Source organism: Leptodactylus fuscus, chromosome 5, assembly GCF_031893055.1.
Source record: "Leptodactylus fuscus isolate aLepFus1 chromosome 5, aLepFus1.hap2, whole genome shotgun sequence".
Classification (NCBI taxonomy): domain Eukaryota; kingdom Metazoa; phylum Chordata; class Amphibia; order Anura; family Leptodactylidae; genus Leptodactylus; species Leptodactylus fuscus.
In genome coordinates this window covers 203,425,631-203,442,692 of record NC_134269.1, presented here as the reverse complement: position 1 = coordinate 203,442,692, position 17,062 = coordinate 203,425,631, and the positions used below count along the sequence as shown (strand labels likewise).

General features: G+C 43.0%; 1 protein-coding gene across 2 annotated transcripts in view; it reads left to right on the top strand.

The window, feature by feature from the left end:
• The window catches only part of CPLX2 (complexin 2), a 98,992-nt gene that overhangs the window by 43,118 nt on the left and 38,812 nt on the right, over positions 1-17,062 (top strand). Inside the window, exon 1 of one of the 2 annotated variants that reach the window (XM_075275055.1) lies at positions 11,846-11,975. The exons of the other annotated variant lie outside the window; for it this stretch is intronic. The gene's annotated coding sequence lies outside the window, so the exon portion shown is untranslated. Of the gene's footprint in view, positions 1-11,845; positions 11,976-17,062 lie in introns of those variants that run through there. 2 annotated transcript variants of the gene reach the window in all.

Below are 17,062 nucleotides of genomic sequence, written 5' to 3'. Positions count from 1 at the left end.
CTCGTCCCTATTCACTGAGCCAGTGACAAGCCACAGCGGTGACCACCCTAATCCACTGACTTTAAGATATGTATTTCCTTTTGACTAAGGAGGAACCAAAAAGTAAAGACAGGAGAGGACCTTGAGAACATCAGAACAGGCGCAGCATATTTTTCTGCATTAACTTTTCAGGGTCTATGAAAAGCTGCAGTTTCCTGTTGCGGCTAAACTGCAGCGTTTTTACCAGGTGGAGCCCAGGTCTTAGTATTTTGTATGTGTTCCTTTTTGTTGGAGACAAGAAAATTGTATTAAAACCACAGCCCAGTGCCGCACTGTTGGGAAGAAGGATTTGCCATTTTAATTGTTCACCCATGGTAAGAGAACAGAGAGATTAAGCGATTTGTTATATAATTGTTCCAATTAATGCGGCCATGCTGGCGCTCTAGTCAGGAAGGCAGAGGGGAATACAGATGCCTTCTTCCTAGGGTGTCTAAAACATTCACATGACGGATTAATGGCCTTTTTTGGGGGGGTTGTTGTAATAGACATCACTCGGCAGCATTAAAGTCAATATCAGTGTAAGGGGGCTATTCACATAACCGCATGATAGGTCAAGTAGTCCTATTTTTGTCTTACACTGTAATGTATGGGGGGATCAGTGAAAACAGGTGCCCTGGGTGTAGGACGGCTTCGCTCTACCATCCAATTGTCAACTCGATTAAACTCAACTAAACAGACGTCTATGGAGGAAGGAGATGGCTATACAAACCTAAGCTCTGCCCACCTTCTATAAAGTACTATGAGGTGTTGCCTCTCTTATACACAAATGTCAATGCAGTATAGTATTATAACACTTCACTCTCCATAGTCTTCTTGTGTCCCTGTATTACACAGATACTACATCTTCCCGGCAGAAACTTTCCACATTGTAAATAACAATTTTTCTCGGGGTGCCAGGAGTGGGATCCGGGATGATGAGCCCCATGACCCTGTTTTGATGCGACATCCCCTATATAACAGTTTATGTCATGTGTTACCATTAGGCTATGTTCACAAAGAGTCTTTTGGAGTGGATTTTGATGTGGAATCCACCTCAAAGAGCCGCTCACTTCTTTTTTCCGCTAACTAGTAGCGAAAAGAAGCAAGCTGCCCTATCTTGCTGCGGATTCCGTGGATGACTCAGCCGCAGTGTCCGCGGCGCAAGGCTCCCTTCCGATTAGGCCCATTCTTTGGGCCTAATCCGGAGCGGAATAATGCGACTGCATGAGGGTGCACTGTATGCGGCACTGCATCGGCATAGACGCGTGGAAGCGTTCACGCGCAGAATGCAAATTCTGTCGCGTGAACATACCCTTGCATGAAATCCATCATTGCCTAAAATATGGTATTTTACTTTATCCCTTCTGCCAATACACTCACAATATGAAATAAAAGATTTACGGGAAAATTCAAAGAATGCCGGTGTTATTGTGTATGGGCATTTGCATCAGAATGAATTACCTTACAAAATTATCAAAACGGGGTCATCTTAGAATGCGGCACCTTGTTCACCCCTTCTCTGCTGTGCTGCTTGGGTTCCGCTTTTCCCTGACCTGCTACTTTGGTATCCTAGAAACAATTAAAATAAACATCCCTCCCTTTCCTTTCATTGGAGTCCAAAGGTTAGCACTGAACCTCCCATTCAGATTTCCAGAGCGCCGCGTCTCCTGCAATGACATGCTAATGAGCTGCCACTTGGTGACAGCTGCTCCGCGTGAAGCCAAACAGTTGTGTTCTTTGACGTTTTAATTCCTTAGAAATAATCTGAGATCCTGAAGCACAATTCTTTTAGAAGAATGTATTTAGCATACACATTGATTGATATACATGGAAAATCACAATATACAATAAATGCACCCATCCAATAGTATCCATTCATCTAAGGACAGTATAGCATACAGCAAAGAATAGATTGTCTAGAGGTTTGGTTCACATCTGCATTCAGTATTCCATTCGGGGAGTCTGCTTGGGGACCCCCCGAATGGAAACCGATACGCATTAAAAAGCGGTTAGCTAAGAAACCACACGGACCCCATGGGGTCTGTGTGTCTTCCCTACGATGTCCGCTGGAACATTCGGAGAGAAAAGTGCTGCTTGCAGTCTCCGCTGCTACCATAGGACTCGGTGTAGATGCATTGTTGGCCCTATGGGTGAAGCGGCCCTGTCTCTGACAAATGACCATTTACTCTCAAAATCACTTCTCTATCTATTTCCAAACAAGCTGCAAGTCCCATTACTCAGATATCTTAGGTCTATAGAAGTCTATGGGCAGAAGAGGGTGAGGACAAGCAGGAAGTTCAGGAAATAAATTAAGAAAGATGCTGAATAGAAGCTTTGCATCACAACCAAAGCACCTCACATTCACTACTAGAGATGACCGAACAGTGAAATATTCGTTATTCGATATTCGTTTCGAGTCGTCCCTCAATATTCGACTACTCAAATCGAATATCGAATCCTATTATAGTCTATGGGGGAAAATGCTCGTTTCAAGGGTAGGCAACATTCGATCAAATTGAACTTACCAAGTCCACGAATGAGGGTCGGGCTGGAATCTCCGAGAAGTCTTCTCTGTGAAGCTTCCCTGCGGCGTCTTCCGGCTCTGAATTCACTCTGCCAGGCATGCCTGCACTACAAGAAAATGGCCATTTTCTTGTAGCGCGGTCATGTGCAGTCGGCTCTGCTCAGGCCTGATGCCTAGCAGAGTGAATTCAGAGCCGGAAGACGCCGCGGGGAAGCTTCACAGAGAAGACTTCTAAAGGTAGGAGAAGAACCAGCATTGATTGGCCGACTGTATAGCATTCGGCCAATCAATGCTGGTTCTGCATCAAATTTTTCCATTCGAATAGCAAGTGGTACTCGATCGAATACTACTCGCTCATCTCTATTCACTACAAGTCAATACTTCTCTATATACAGTCATGAGTAAAGAGCACAGAGACAGATTCACAAATTTGGGGTTATTCAGTTTAGAGAAAAGACAGCTAAGGCAAGATCTAATAACAATGTACAAATACATGAAGGGACAATACAAAGAACTTTCTAATGATCTTCTTACTCCCTCCCATTGAATATGTTAGACTGCAGAGGGGTTGAGCAAATTGATATATAATTTTGTGTAAAAAGCTTCAGTATAATTTGGCATTTATTCATTTCCTGTTTACTCTCAGATGTTGAGTCCTGTAGGAGGTTTGACAGACTTCCATGTATGAGTGTACAAGACCACCCACTTGGTTTATTAGCCAAGACTTAGCTGGGATGTCAATTTATATCTCAGTCAATTCCATTTTTTGGTTTGGTTTTGTCTGCTGAATATAAAAATTCTACTGAAATTGGGGCCTAAATAACAACTAGGATCAGATACCTGGGTACCCCAAGAGACTCCTGCGAGTGGTTTGTGGTGGCGTCTTTCAGGAACCATTTCAACAAACATTCAGCAGCATGTCCATTTGGTTTACCATAACAATGATCCTCTCCGGTCTCTAGAAACCAATAAATACCTATAAACAATATTCTGGTCTGAACTAAAGCCCAAATTATCCCCCATTCACATAGTTTTTGACACCTAATTTATTAAATCAGGGGATTATATAGAACATAATATACAGTACTTGGCTAGCACACGCGATGCAGTCAGCATTGTGCCCATAAAGCGTCTGAAGCTTGGCCACATGCTGTTGTAAATTTGTTAACAGTATGGCTTAACAAAGGAAAAACATCATAAAGGTCAAACCAGTTAGGGTCAGTTCACACTGAGATTTTTGGCAGTGGATTTTGACTTCAATGGGAGCCGCTCGCATCTTTTTTCCGCTAGCTTAGTAGTGAAAAAAAAAGGAGCGAGATGACCCTTCTCGCCACAGATTTGGCTTACGCCCGTGTCCGCCCGCTGGGTCTTTGTTCTAGGGCTGCATAGGGCTCGGCTTCCCGGTGGGCGGACATGGGCCGGTGTCCATGTGTAGCCTCACTAGTGAGACTTCTAAATACCTACAGATGTCGGAGCAGTGGGGGATCTTTCCATTTATGCCTTCCTTACGTCACAACTAGGGTTGAGCCGATCTTGAGATTTCAGGATCATTTTTAAAATCCGATTTCCGATCATTTTCCATTCGAACCCGATCCCAATTCCGATCCTAATGCAAGTCAAAGAGATTGTTTTAATAATCGAAGATCGGAATCTAAAAATGATCCTATTCACTACACAGCATGGAGTCCAAAAATTGAACGCTTTAATTTTTAGACTCCACGCTGTGTAGTGATTAAAAAAAAATCCTCTGGCTACTAAGTCCCCCCTGGTGTCTACTTACCCGCACAGAAGTGCTGCCGCTGCCGTTCCATGCTGTTCTCGCTCCTCTTCTTGCCTCGCTGCCCCTGCACTCACGTCTCTCCGCCCTGTACCCGCCCACACTCTCCTAAGCCACAAACCCCACCTTCTTCCTAGGTCTGTAACACTAACCTGGGAGGCGGGGGCAGTGAGACGAGAAAAGGCGAGAAGAGGAGCGAGAGCAGTGGGGAGCGGCAGCAATCTGTCTAGAGATGAGCAAGTACTATTCGAAACTGCCGTTTCGAATAGCACGATCCCATTAGAATGAATGGACACAGCCGGCACGCAGGGGGTTAAGCAGCTGGACGCCGGCACAGACTATGTGCCGGCTGCATCCATTCATTGCTATGAGAGTTTCAAATAGTACTCGCTCATCTCTAGACTAGCTAACATTGTTAGCTTTTCCCACAATGCTTGTTCAGTAGCAAAGCATTGTGGGAAATAACCTCCAACCTCGATCCTGCCTAAAAAGATCGGGATCTGAATTCCACTCGCAATCGTGAAATTTACTCGATTGAGGATGGAGTCCAATCTTTTCCAATCCCAATCTCTCAACCCTAGTCACAAGTCAATAGCACAATGAAGTACATTGTGAAGTAAATAAATAGATGTAAATAGATGCCACCAAACATAGTCAACATTGATTTAAGAAAAACTCTTAAAGGACCCCAGTATTCATTATATCCCGCTGTGCTAAGGCGGAGAACTCAGTCCATTACATACATGACTGTATGAAGTTCTCTATGTGAAGTGGAAAGAAACTAAATTATCTGACATCACTAACATTTATTAAAAGCCAAACGTCGCAGAGTATTGATCTGTGATCTGCTGACCCCGGGATCATGTTCTCCATCAGTCAAGTCACTCGCCATTCCAGAGCAATGCAAGAAGAGATGATTATGTGAGGAACAATGACATGTACGAGTACACATGACACAGATATGGATGTCACACGAGGACGAGCCGCTCAGCCTGTCTAGGTTAGGACATATAGAATTTTAATTGCGAATAGATAAACCACCTGGTGTATGTGAGGACTAGTGCACCGTCTTACAGTTCAGGCCTGAACATGATGCATTTCCGCAGCATTTTGTTACGTGGGGCATTAGCCTAAAAGACATGGGTTCAGAGGTTTTATAAATATATATACAGTGCCTACAAGTAGTATTCAACCCCCTGCAGATTTAGCAGGTTTACACATTCGGAATTATCTTGGCATTGTGACATTTGGACTGTAGATCAGCCTGGAAGTGTGAAATGCACTGCAGCAAAAAAGAATGTTACTTCTTTGTTTAATTTTTTTTTTAAATTGTGAAAAGTATATTCAGAGGGTCATTTATTATTCAACCCCTCAAACCACCAGAATTCTGTTTGGTTCCCCTAAAGTATTAAGAAGCAGTTCAGGCACAAAGAACAATGAGCTTCACATGTTTGGATTAATTATCTCTTTTTCCAGCCTTTTCTGACTATTTAAGACCCTCCCCAAACTTATGAACAGCACTCATACATGGTCAACATGGGAAAGACAAAGGAGCATTCCAAGGCCATCAGAGACAAGATCGTGGAGGGTCACAAGGCTGGCAAGGGGTACAAAACCCTTTCCACGGAGTTGGGCCTACCTGTCTCCACTGTTGGGAGCATCATCCGGAAGTGGCAGGCTTATGGAACTACTGTTAGCCTTCCACGGCCTGGACAGCCTTTGCAAGTTTCCTCCCGTGCCGAGGCCAGGCTTGTCCGAAGAGTCAAGGCTAACCCAAGGACAACAAGGAAGGAGCTCCGGGAAGATCTCATGGCAGTGGGGACATTGGTTTCAGTCAATACCATAAGTAACGTACTCCACCACAATGGTCTCCGTACCCGTAAGGTACCTTTACTTTCAAAGCGTCATGTCAAGGCTCGTCTACAGTTTGCTCATGATCACTTGGAGGACTCTGAGACAGACTGGTTCAAGGTTCTCTGGTCTGATGAGACCAAGATCGAGATCTTTGGTGCCAACCACACACGTGACGTTTGGAGACTGGATGGCACTGCATACGACCCCAAGATTACCATCCCTACAGTCAAGCATGGTGATGGCAGCATCATGCTGTGGGGCTGCTTCTCAGCCAAGGGGCCTGGCCATCTGGTCCACATCCATGGGAAGATGGATAGCACGGCCTACCTGGAGATTTTGGCCAAGAACCTCCGCTCCTCCATCAAGGATCTTAAGATGGGTCGTCATTTCATCTTCCAACAAGTCAACGACCCAAAGCACACAGCCAAGAAAACCAAGGCCTGGTTCAAGAGGGAAAAAATCAAGGTGTTGCAGTGGCCTAGTCAGTCTCCTGACCTTAACCCAATTGAAAACTTGTGGAAGGAGCTCAAGATTAAAGTCCACATGAGACACCCAAAGAACCTAGATAACTTGGAGAAGATCTGCATGGAGGAGTGGGCCAAGATAACTCCAGAGACCTGTGCCGGCCTGATCAGGTCTTATAAAAGACGATTATTAGCTGTAATTGCAAACAAGGGTTATTCCACAAAATATTAAACCTAGGGGTTGAATAATAATTGACCCACACTTTTATGTTTAAGATTTATTAAAATTTAACTGAGCAACATAACTTTTTGGTTTGTAAGATTTATGCATCTGTTAGTAAATCCTGCTCTTGTTTGAAGTTTGAAGGCTCTAACTTATTTGCATCTTATCAAACCTGCTAAATCTGCAGGGGGTGGAATACTACTTGTAGGCACTGTACATACCTGCTATTTGGAAGGAAGCGGTTGCACTCGGGATACTTTGCGCAATGTTCTACAGTTATTGTTGTATTGCTGAATCTTGAAGATTCCAGAGAATCTAAAAATGTATTTCGTTGTGCCTTTGGTGCTTGGTATTAACCACTTGTGATGAATGACCCACAGTTATGGGGGGGGGGGGTTCACTGCCCTTCTCAGATATATTTCCCTTTTACCCTGTTAATTTACTCTACTGATTAGCATATCATAGATAGTGTCCCATTGTCCAAGCCTAATTCCTCCCTGGAGGTAGCTTGCTCATCCCATTGTCTTACCCTGGGCACGGCATTGTCAGGCTTCTGTTAACTTTGTTATTCTTAGCAGGGGGTGTCTGGGATCAGTGGATTGAGAGCCTTGCTATCACCTTCTAGCAGACAACCTGACTCCAAGGAAACCTTCAAAGAGTTATGACCGTATATAGTCATACTGGTACAAGGTGGGAGCAGGGCTGCCCACCTTGTTGACCTCATCTTGGAAGGGTTCTGAGTGGAGATATATTGTCACACATGACAAGACCCCAGGGCTCTTGTTCTTCCTGGACTTCTGGGATGTGTCACAAAGTGCTGTGATGCTGTGGAAGCTAATCCCTTGGACTATGGACTCTATTGTCTATGGAAATACTATGCATCCTGGACTATTCTGCTAATGGGGTAGTCAAACCCTTACCACCTATGGACTCTCACGGCTTTTGGGCTCTAAAGAACTGTGCCCTGGATTTCATGAGGTGAACTCCAGAGACCCAATTATAATTCTGTTTCTATTCTTTTATTCTTCTTATATTACTGCACTGTAACATACCTCTCTGTAACCATGCCAGCTTGTATCCGCTAGCATATATCTTTACGTATGTTGGTTGTCTAGTATCGACCCTCTGGGGTTAATAAATATAAAACTTTAGAAAGCTCGTCTCATATTATCCTATAAGACCTGGTCCCTCTCTCAGGGTGAGAGTGGATGGTAAAGGTAAGAAGGTGATCACAGTTTTGCCCGTGGCAAGGCCAGGTAGGCCAGAGGCTTGGGCGCAGGCGAGATTCCTTCACACCACTGCATACTGGAAGGATTCCAGAAGACATGCTAGTTGGAGATGTTGTCACCCAATTGTCTAGAAATCATGATTTGACCCTTCCACAATTTGGCTTCATCGGTGTAGAAAAGTTTATAATAAAGTGAGAATTCACAATTCATACAGAACCTATGATGGGACACAGTTAGGGTTGAGCCAATCTTCAGGATCGATTTTAAAATCCGATTTTCAATCACTTTCCAGCCAATCCTGATCGTGAAATTTGCTCGATCACCGATCGGGATCCGATCTTTGACGATCCTGATCGCTCAACCCTAGCCACTGGTTTATAAAGATGTCTCCAAGAGGGTCTGCCGGAACTGAGGCAATATACTAGACCTTACAATATTTGATCGAGCTCCACTTTTAGAAGTGGTACGGGGAGTATTCTGTCAATTATGTTAATTTACTAGAAATCGATTCCTATGTTGATTCATGGATTGGTCTGAAGCGCCGACTTCTCTTATTCAATAGGCTCTTACTACAGATTATCTATATGCATGCTTCATCTTTATCTCCTACGTCAATGCAGATCATCGGTTTGTAATTTAGCATATTTATTACTATCTAAGGATATAAATCAAAATTTTGCCTTAAAAAAAATCCGCTACTGCACACCGTGTCCTGGATCTGCCGCATTTCCTCCATTTTTGACTGCTTGAGGAAATCCAAACATACTGACATATTCATACCTGCCGGGGGACAGAGGCCGCAGCCTGTTGATTCATTCACTCTTGCTGCTGGCTGGCAGATCAGTAAAATAACCTACAATTTTACCGGATTTTTTTTTTTTATTTCACTGATTTATGCTTATAGAAATCTTATAATACCGAGCTATGGCAGAAACCCGTAGTCTGAGAGCAGAGCCGCGAACCACACCGTAGTCTCCATAGTCATTGGGAATCCTATTTGCTTTCCTTCATATGCATGGCTCCCAATCGATCAATTTTATTATACTATAATATTCATAATATACCGTTGCTACATTCTTATACATCCATACTGTGATAAGGGGCATATATGACTCACTTAGTACCAATGGTTTCTGTGTCCCCTGAGTGTGCGAGGTGGACGTTGTATGGTGGCTGTAGATCTACTGCAATACTGTTTGTGTTATGGTAGCTGGGCAAAGTACTGTATAATTTTTATAATTTTCGCTGTTAGGATAGCAGATGCAGTTCAGAGCCAAAGTAAGAACCAGTACTAGATACACTGATTAAATGGTTAACATGGCGCCGTGTATCCAACACCCCCTGGGCAGCACCAACTCCAACCCCACAATGGTGTTCAACAGAACCCCAGATGGTGGGATTGAACTTGGCTGCACTGCTGGACAGAGCAGTATGGGTCAGGAAACGCCAAACACTCAGCGCACCACAGATCACAGTAGAATCAGACACTGAGATGTTTTGGGTTATGGTGTTGGTCCATGGATCCAGAAAGGCTGAGGCAAGTGGTCAGCAGGTCGCAGAAGAGATTAAATTGTAGTTGTACGGTCTGGGTCGTCAACAAGAAGGCAATTACAGTGGAACGTCAGGCAGGCTGAGTCGATAACAGGAGCAGTAGTGAAGTACAAAGCGGAGTTCAGGGAGCAAAGGTCTAGAGGCAAGTCGGGGTCATAAACAGGAGCAGGCACAGTACAAAATCAGGACAGAAGGAACACTTACTATCAGGAGTCAATGTACAACTGAAAAGCCAGCAGAGCCAGAGCCCTCTTTAAATAAGCTCTTGCCCGCCGCTAGGCCAAAACCGGAAGTTCTGCATCTAGCTCAGGAGGAGACTGGTAACCACTGCACAATGCTGCCTCCTGAGACCCTCCCGAGCAGAGTTAAGTGTAGTCATACGGTCCGGATCGTCACCAAGAGAGAAATGCAGTACAGGGGGAGATCCAAAGGAAACAGGAGTAGGAGGGACGGCAGCCTCCGCATCGGCGCCTCCGGCCCTGCTCCTGACATGTATGCTATTAGTATCTTTATGTACTTAAATGTATGGATTGAGCCTCAAAATCAGAAAAGTATTGGACCTGCTCCATATGTTTCAGCTCGTCTCTACAACTTAGATGCTAATCTGTGAAAACTGCAGAGATGTGTATGGGGCCATAGAAATGAATGGATCTGTAAATATGGATAGCATATGGAGCAAAATTATGGTTGCGCACATGCAGCCTAATCTTATTGGTGCCGCACTATATATAATAACTGCATTTTGGCATCAATACAGGTTGCAATATATATACATATATATATATATATATATATATATATATATATATATATATATATATGCAGGTAGCATGTTGTGATATCATAGAATGTACATGTAAGTGAATGCATGCATAGAGAATATATATATATATATATATATATATATATATATATATTGTAAGCCGATGGCTGGTCAGGTAATGGAGGGGGTGTACATCTCACCCAGACTACTCAGGTGGGTGAGATGAAAAAACTCCAGGAGTGTTTGTTCTCAGAAGACAACTTTCGTCTGCTGAGCATTAAATGCTCAGTATTGGGCTGGATTTTTAGGAATGGCAGGTAGGTTGGCAGTGGGACCTGTCATTCCACCCCCCTCCAGTCCACACTTTGGGGATGTTCCGGCAGCGACTCAGCTGCAGAGAGTCTCCTCGTCAAGGAGGCTTAAGAAGCCAGCTCCAGCAGCAACACTTGGGCAGAGCTTGGCTACAGAGCTGATAGAGAGGTCATATCTTTGGAGCTGTGTCCAGAATGATTCTATTGGCTTTTGGATTTCTGTTATTCCAGGTTAGGTCACCTATTCTATGTTTAGTTAGAGCCTAGCCGGGCAGGGAGTTATTTTTGTATTGTTTCCTTTTGTTGCTGCACTACCTTTTTGAGTGGAAATAAAACTCTACCTTTGTTTTGGACTAAAAGAAACTGGACTTGTGTGTCTATGCCGCCCCACCTAGCAACCCCAGACCTCGACTATATATATATATATATATATATATATATATATATATATATATATATATATACACTGAATATGTATGTGTGTGTGTATATGTAAATATAGATATAAGGCTAAGCTGCAGGTTAGGTTACTGAAGCTTTGTGTCGAGCAGTGTCTGGCAGGATTACCTCAGGTGACTGCTGCAGAGAATCTGTGTCTGCAACCTGCATAATAACTAACAACCTGCAAAATATGGATCCCTGAAACACCTAGCAGAGAAAACAGCAGCAGCAGCAGAGACTGGTGCCTGCACATGTAAGGCGGCACGGTGACAGCTGCTGGGCATCCATGGCAAGGCTTGCACTGGCAGCACTAGTCTGACATATGTATGACTAATTCATGAACTTTCCTGCAGGAGAAGGACCAGGATGCACTTGTCTTTGTAGCCGGCCAATGATTAATATTACTCTGCCCAATGAAGCAAAGATGACAGAAATAATGAAGTATCTCATTAGGATCCTTACAAGAAGGTCAAATGTGGGTTGGGTTCCGGGGGACACTGTCTTTAGAGCTTGCTGTCAAAATGCAAGGTCATCCCTCCCCCACCCTGAGCACAACCCCCCCCCCCATTTCTTTCCTTCATGCAGGGGGAGGCGCCTTCCTCTGCAATAGTCACTGTTGATGTTTTGTGAAGGCGGCCGCTGATCACTATCAATCAATGCAGAGCCCAGGCTAGTAATAGGGAGGAGGAGGAGGGAGACACCAGGGAAGGGAGGGACGGCTCCCAGTCATCGGGCTCATTACACTTACACTCTCTGCAGCAGGCAGGACACAACTGGATTTCACAGGGAATCTCTGCAGATCCGGCACACAACAATCCAGGTTAGTGATCATTGTGGAGAGCCACAGACAAGCGGCACCGGTATGGATGGAGCTGGATGTCAAAGGGAAAATATATTCGTAACATGTAAGCCGGTAGATAGAAAAAGATAAAAAAGTGGCGAGTTAAAGGAAATCTATTTTTGTAGCCTATGAGCCGGTAGACAGGAGGTGCTGAACGGACAGCTCCCTAGTCACCATTCACACCAATGGGAGGAAACTAAGTTCATTCATCCTCTAGTCCCTAACTAATACTGTATACAGCCCCGTCTGACAAGTTCTGACAACTCGCTAGATTTACCTGCAGTCCCATAGAAAACCACAGTCGTAATCAGTTCTATCCAGCGTACCGTCATAGGGTTATATACTGTATGTATTTCTATATTATTACCTTATACAGTAACAATGTCTTTAACATACCGTGATGATGAATCTATTTTAATGTACGCCCCAATACGGTACTATTGCTATAGACTCCTCACCTACAATGACCTATCATATACGGGAGGGGTGAGCATGCTGTCTAGTTATCTGTGTTCTTATATTATAGGTGTACGTTTATGTACGTGTATGGGTGTTCCATGTTTGTGGGTTTTTTGTTAGGATCACTTTGACAGGTGATACATTGTGGGCAAGTATTAAGAGCAATGACGCCGACAAGTGACGCAAATAAAGCGAGAAGAAAACTATATGCCGGGGAGTAGGAGATGAAATAGGGATAATATTATTTAACCATGAATGGGAATCCATCACGTAAAGTTCTTCGATCTGGAAACAGGAAACTTTTACGGCCGGCTATACAAGTGTCCGGTATCTTACGTGAGTCCTGTATGCTGCCTGTCCGGACTTAGATATAAGATGTCTATATGATATATACGGAGCGTATAATATATAGCCCAAAAAGTCAGACTTGCATTTGTGACATTTATGCGTGTCCTATATTATGTATATACTAAAGCAATAACCATTCGTTCCATCAAGCATGATATAGTATAGTATGATGCATGAATGTATATATGACATGTGTTCGGCTCCAGACCCCTGTCTTTGGCAGGCGATTAGATTTGTGGGTAACGTCTGTCGCAGCTTTACTTTATATAAGAACGGAAGTGTTACTACAAATGATATTGACTCTTCTAACAGATTCCATATTCCAATGAACACTAATAATATTAATATTGACAAAGTGACAGAGTATGGTAGAGCATGGGGAAAGCAACATGTCCTATATACAATAGGGATTTACAGTTTGGAGGTCTCGGTAGGGTTTTTGCTCCATAAGACATATGGAATATGCTGGAAGATAAGTAAAACTAGAATTTCGTCATTACAGTTGTTATTATGAGTTACATACACGTTATTATAAGAATATACTGGACCTATGTGAGTGTATTGTAGTTCCCCAGGTAAACTCTTCTCGAAATCTAAATCTGAACTCGTGTCCTACTTGAGATGGTTGACCTTACCCTTTAGATGAATGCCGAATGAACCTGATGATTTTGGTGGGGTTGGCTGGTCTAATGTATATGGTGGTGTCCAAAATCCCCAATGGCAAACGTTGGAGGAAAGAAGGATCAGACGTTGAATTTCAAGATGCCTGATCCTCATGTTCTCAAGAAAAATAAGTCACCACTAGAGGTGTCTGCTAACAGTTTACTTCTTACTCTCCATTGAAAACACATGCATACTTGACCGAGCTGCATGTGCATGAGGCGGTGGGAGGAAATGGCTGTTGACAAGCATTTGGCTAGTTAGTGAACATTTATGGTTGTCCCATGACAGACAATTATCCCCTATCCACAGAATAGGAAATAAGTGTTGGATCACGGGGACCCTGACTGCTGGACCCCCCTGTGATCAGGAGTATGGAGACCCAATAGTTCCCCTGAAATCTCCTTGCATTGGGCTTACCAGTAACCATTCACCTCTATGGGATTGCTGGAAATTGACATCCTAACATCCCTATAGAAATGAATGGAGCATGAGCCCCTATGGAAAGGGAATAAGTGTCTGTAATTATACAACCCCTTTAAGGTCAAGGAGTCTAACCTGACTTATGTATTGTTGTGAGGAATATAACCAGCTATCCCTGTTACAAACCATTGGCATCGATAGACTTTGGGTCTCCTGATGCCATCAGTCACCCTACATGTGCTAGTGCCCCAATAGTGGTCTACGTATCTTCCCAGTCCACCATATTCCTGAATTCATGTGACATGGCAGTAACGGTGGAATATTAAGGTTACTATCTATGGAATTGGGTATGGCTGTAATTGTTACAGTATATGTATTATTGATGTATGGGTGTAGATAAAGACATGTCTATTCTTAAACCGAGTCCATAGATAAAGAACCTCGGAAGACTTCTGGTATTCTTTAATCATTCACATCATATTTTCATAGTGTTCGGAATATCTGAATCTTGCTCATCTTTCCATAATCTTAAGGGTTTTGCTACCTATATTATTTGGTCCTGTGATAAAGAATGCACAGCCTTGTGCCCATTGGGCTGCTTGATGCAGATATCAAAGTGTTATATTGAAGTCCGCGTCTTTCTGCAGCAGGAAATGAGAGGCCGGGGATTTCATTTTAACTAAAATGAAATAGACTTGCTTATCATAAAAGGGCAACCAGTTCTGAGCAATGCGATACATCGGCTTACACACACCATGTGTTTTGGTGCCTTTACAGTTCATAGCAAATGTATTTATTTAATAGTTATTACCATATTCCGGGATTTATACATTATATCTAAGCAATGAAAACCCAAAGACAACATGCTGAGACTTCTCTAATATAAGACGTTAGGGAAATGTTGGGTATTGCTCCATCTAGGGGTAGATGTTAAAGGGGTTTCCAGGACTTGATGACCTATTCTAAGGATCAATATCAGATCAATAAGGAGAGAACCTCCCAAGACCCCTTACCAACCAGCCATGGTACCAGAAACGTTTCATTTCCTACCAGGAACGGTGTTGTATATGAAATGACAAAGAGGCATTCCTATTACCTGACAGCCTTGGCCACCAAAAAACAGCTAAGGGTGAGGTTCCTAAGAGTTGGACTTCTATCAATCTGATATTCATGACCTATCCTAATAATAGGTTGACAATATTAAAGTTCCAGATAACCCATTTACGGAGGTCCTTTCACCATCTTTACCAACTTCAATTTTTTGCATCCTTCATCAGGTCCATGCCACCGATTCTCATGCAGTTGGAAATTTTTCTCCAGCCCCGTAATCTGTTATTTTCAGTACTCAATACATTAAAGGGGTTGTCCCATCTCAAGGATCCTATACTGGTAGCTTATGTAAACTGAAAGCTTTAGAAATGCTGCTTTGTTTGCCTGTTAACTTATTCCTCCCATTATTTACACAGCAAGGATGGACCGGACAAAAAAGAGGATCTCTGCGCTCAATCCGTCGTCTTTTAAAATTTCACTTTATTTTGGAAATATAAACACAACGCGTTTCGGGCTAGCTGCCCTTTTTCAAGTGTATGAACTAAATAAAAATAAGAACAATAGCCCCCCCAAAAAAAAGGGGGGGGGAAAGTAACAGCAATAAGCAATCCAATAGAGACCAATAAAATATACATAAGTAAAAAGCATTCAAATGTTTTTTGTTTTTTTTTTGACAAAAAAGTGTATTACACAACATGTTGTCACTATAGCATGAAACTAGCAAACCATTACTCATAGAGAGAATACCCTCCATATGTGTCCTGAGTCAATAAGCATGGTAACAGACCAGTTGTTCATGACAATTTAAAGTTATTACAGTGAGGAACCAACAAGCTATTTCTCATTGAAAGAATTCACTCCACATATGTCCCACATCCTAACAAACTACTTAGTTCGCGTATAAGGTGGTGATACAGATACATCAAATCCCCCAGGCTAAAATCAGCCATATAAAGAGACTAATGTTCGGAAATAAAATCATGCATATCAAAAATATAATCAAAATATGGTAAGGGGATATTAAAAAGGTCCTACCTTATATCTCACGTCGAGCTGGATGCTTCATCCAGCCGACGAGGACCGGACCTTTAAATAACATTGGTGATAGTGGATGTTTGTGCGCCTTTTTCGGGCGCATGCGTGGACTGCCGCACGTGTAAGCGGCGTCCGGCAGTATGAGGTGCACACGCGTTGGCTCGGTTAGCCGTGCGCGTGCGCACCAGAGCCCCGGGACATCTCGCTCATGCACCACAATGCTTACACGTGCGGCAGTCCACGCATGCGCCCGAAAAAGGCGCACAAACATCCACTATCACCAATGTTATTTAAAGGTCCGGTCCTCGTCGGCTGGATGAAGCATCCAGCTCGACGTGAGATATAAGGTAGGACCTTTTTAATATCCCCTTACCATATTTTGATTATATTTTTGATATGCATGATTTTATTTCCGAACATTAGTCTCTTTATATGGCTGATTTTAGCCTGGGGGATTTGATGTATCTGTATCACCACCTTATACGCGAACTAAGTAGTTTGTTAGGATGTGGGACATATGTGGAGTGAATTCTTTCAATGAGAAATAGCTTGTTGGTTCCTCACTGTAATAACTTTAAATTGTCATGAACAACTGGTCTGTTACCATGCTTATTGACTCAGGACACATATGGAGGGTATTCTCTCTATGAGTAATGGTTTGCTAGTTTCATGCTATAGTGACAACATGTTGTGTAATACACTTTTTTGTCAAAAAAACAAAACAAAAAACATTTGAATGCTTTTTACTTATGTATATTTTATTGGTCTCTATTGGATTGCTTATTGCTGTTACTTCCCCCCCCCCCCTTTTTTTTGGGGGGGCTATTGTTCTTATTTTTATTTAGTTCATACACTTGAAAAAGGGCAGCTAGCCCGAAACGCGTTGTGTTTATATTTCCAAAATAAAGTGAAATTTTAAAAGACGACGGATTGAGCGCAGAGATCCTCTTTTTTGTCCGGTCCATCCTTGCCATTACCTACACCTAGAGTGACGTGGATCCCGCTGGCTCTCCCCTAGGGGCAAAAGTCCTCCCCTTCATAAGTGGTCTATAAACTGTGAAAAACGGTTGTGTTTACAACCTTCCAAGGTG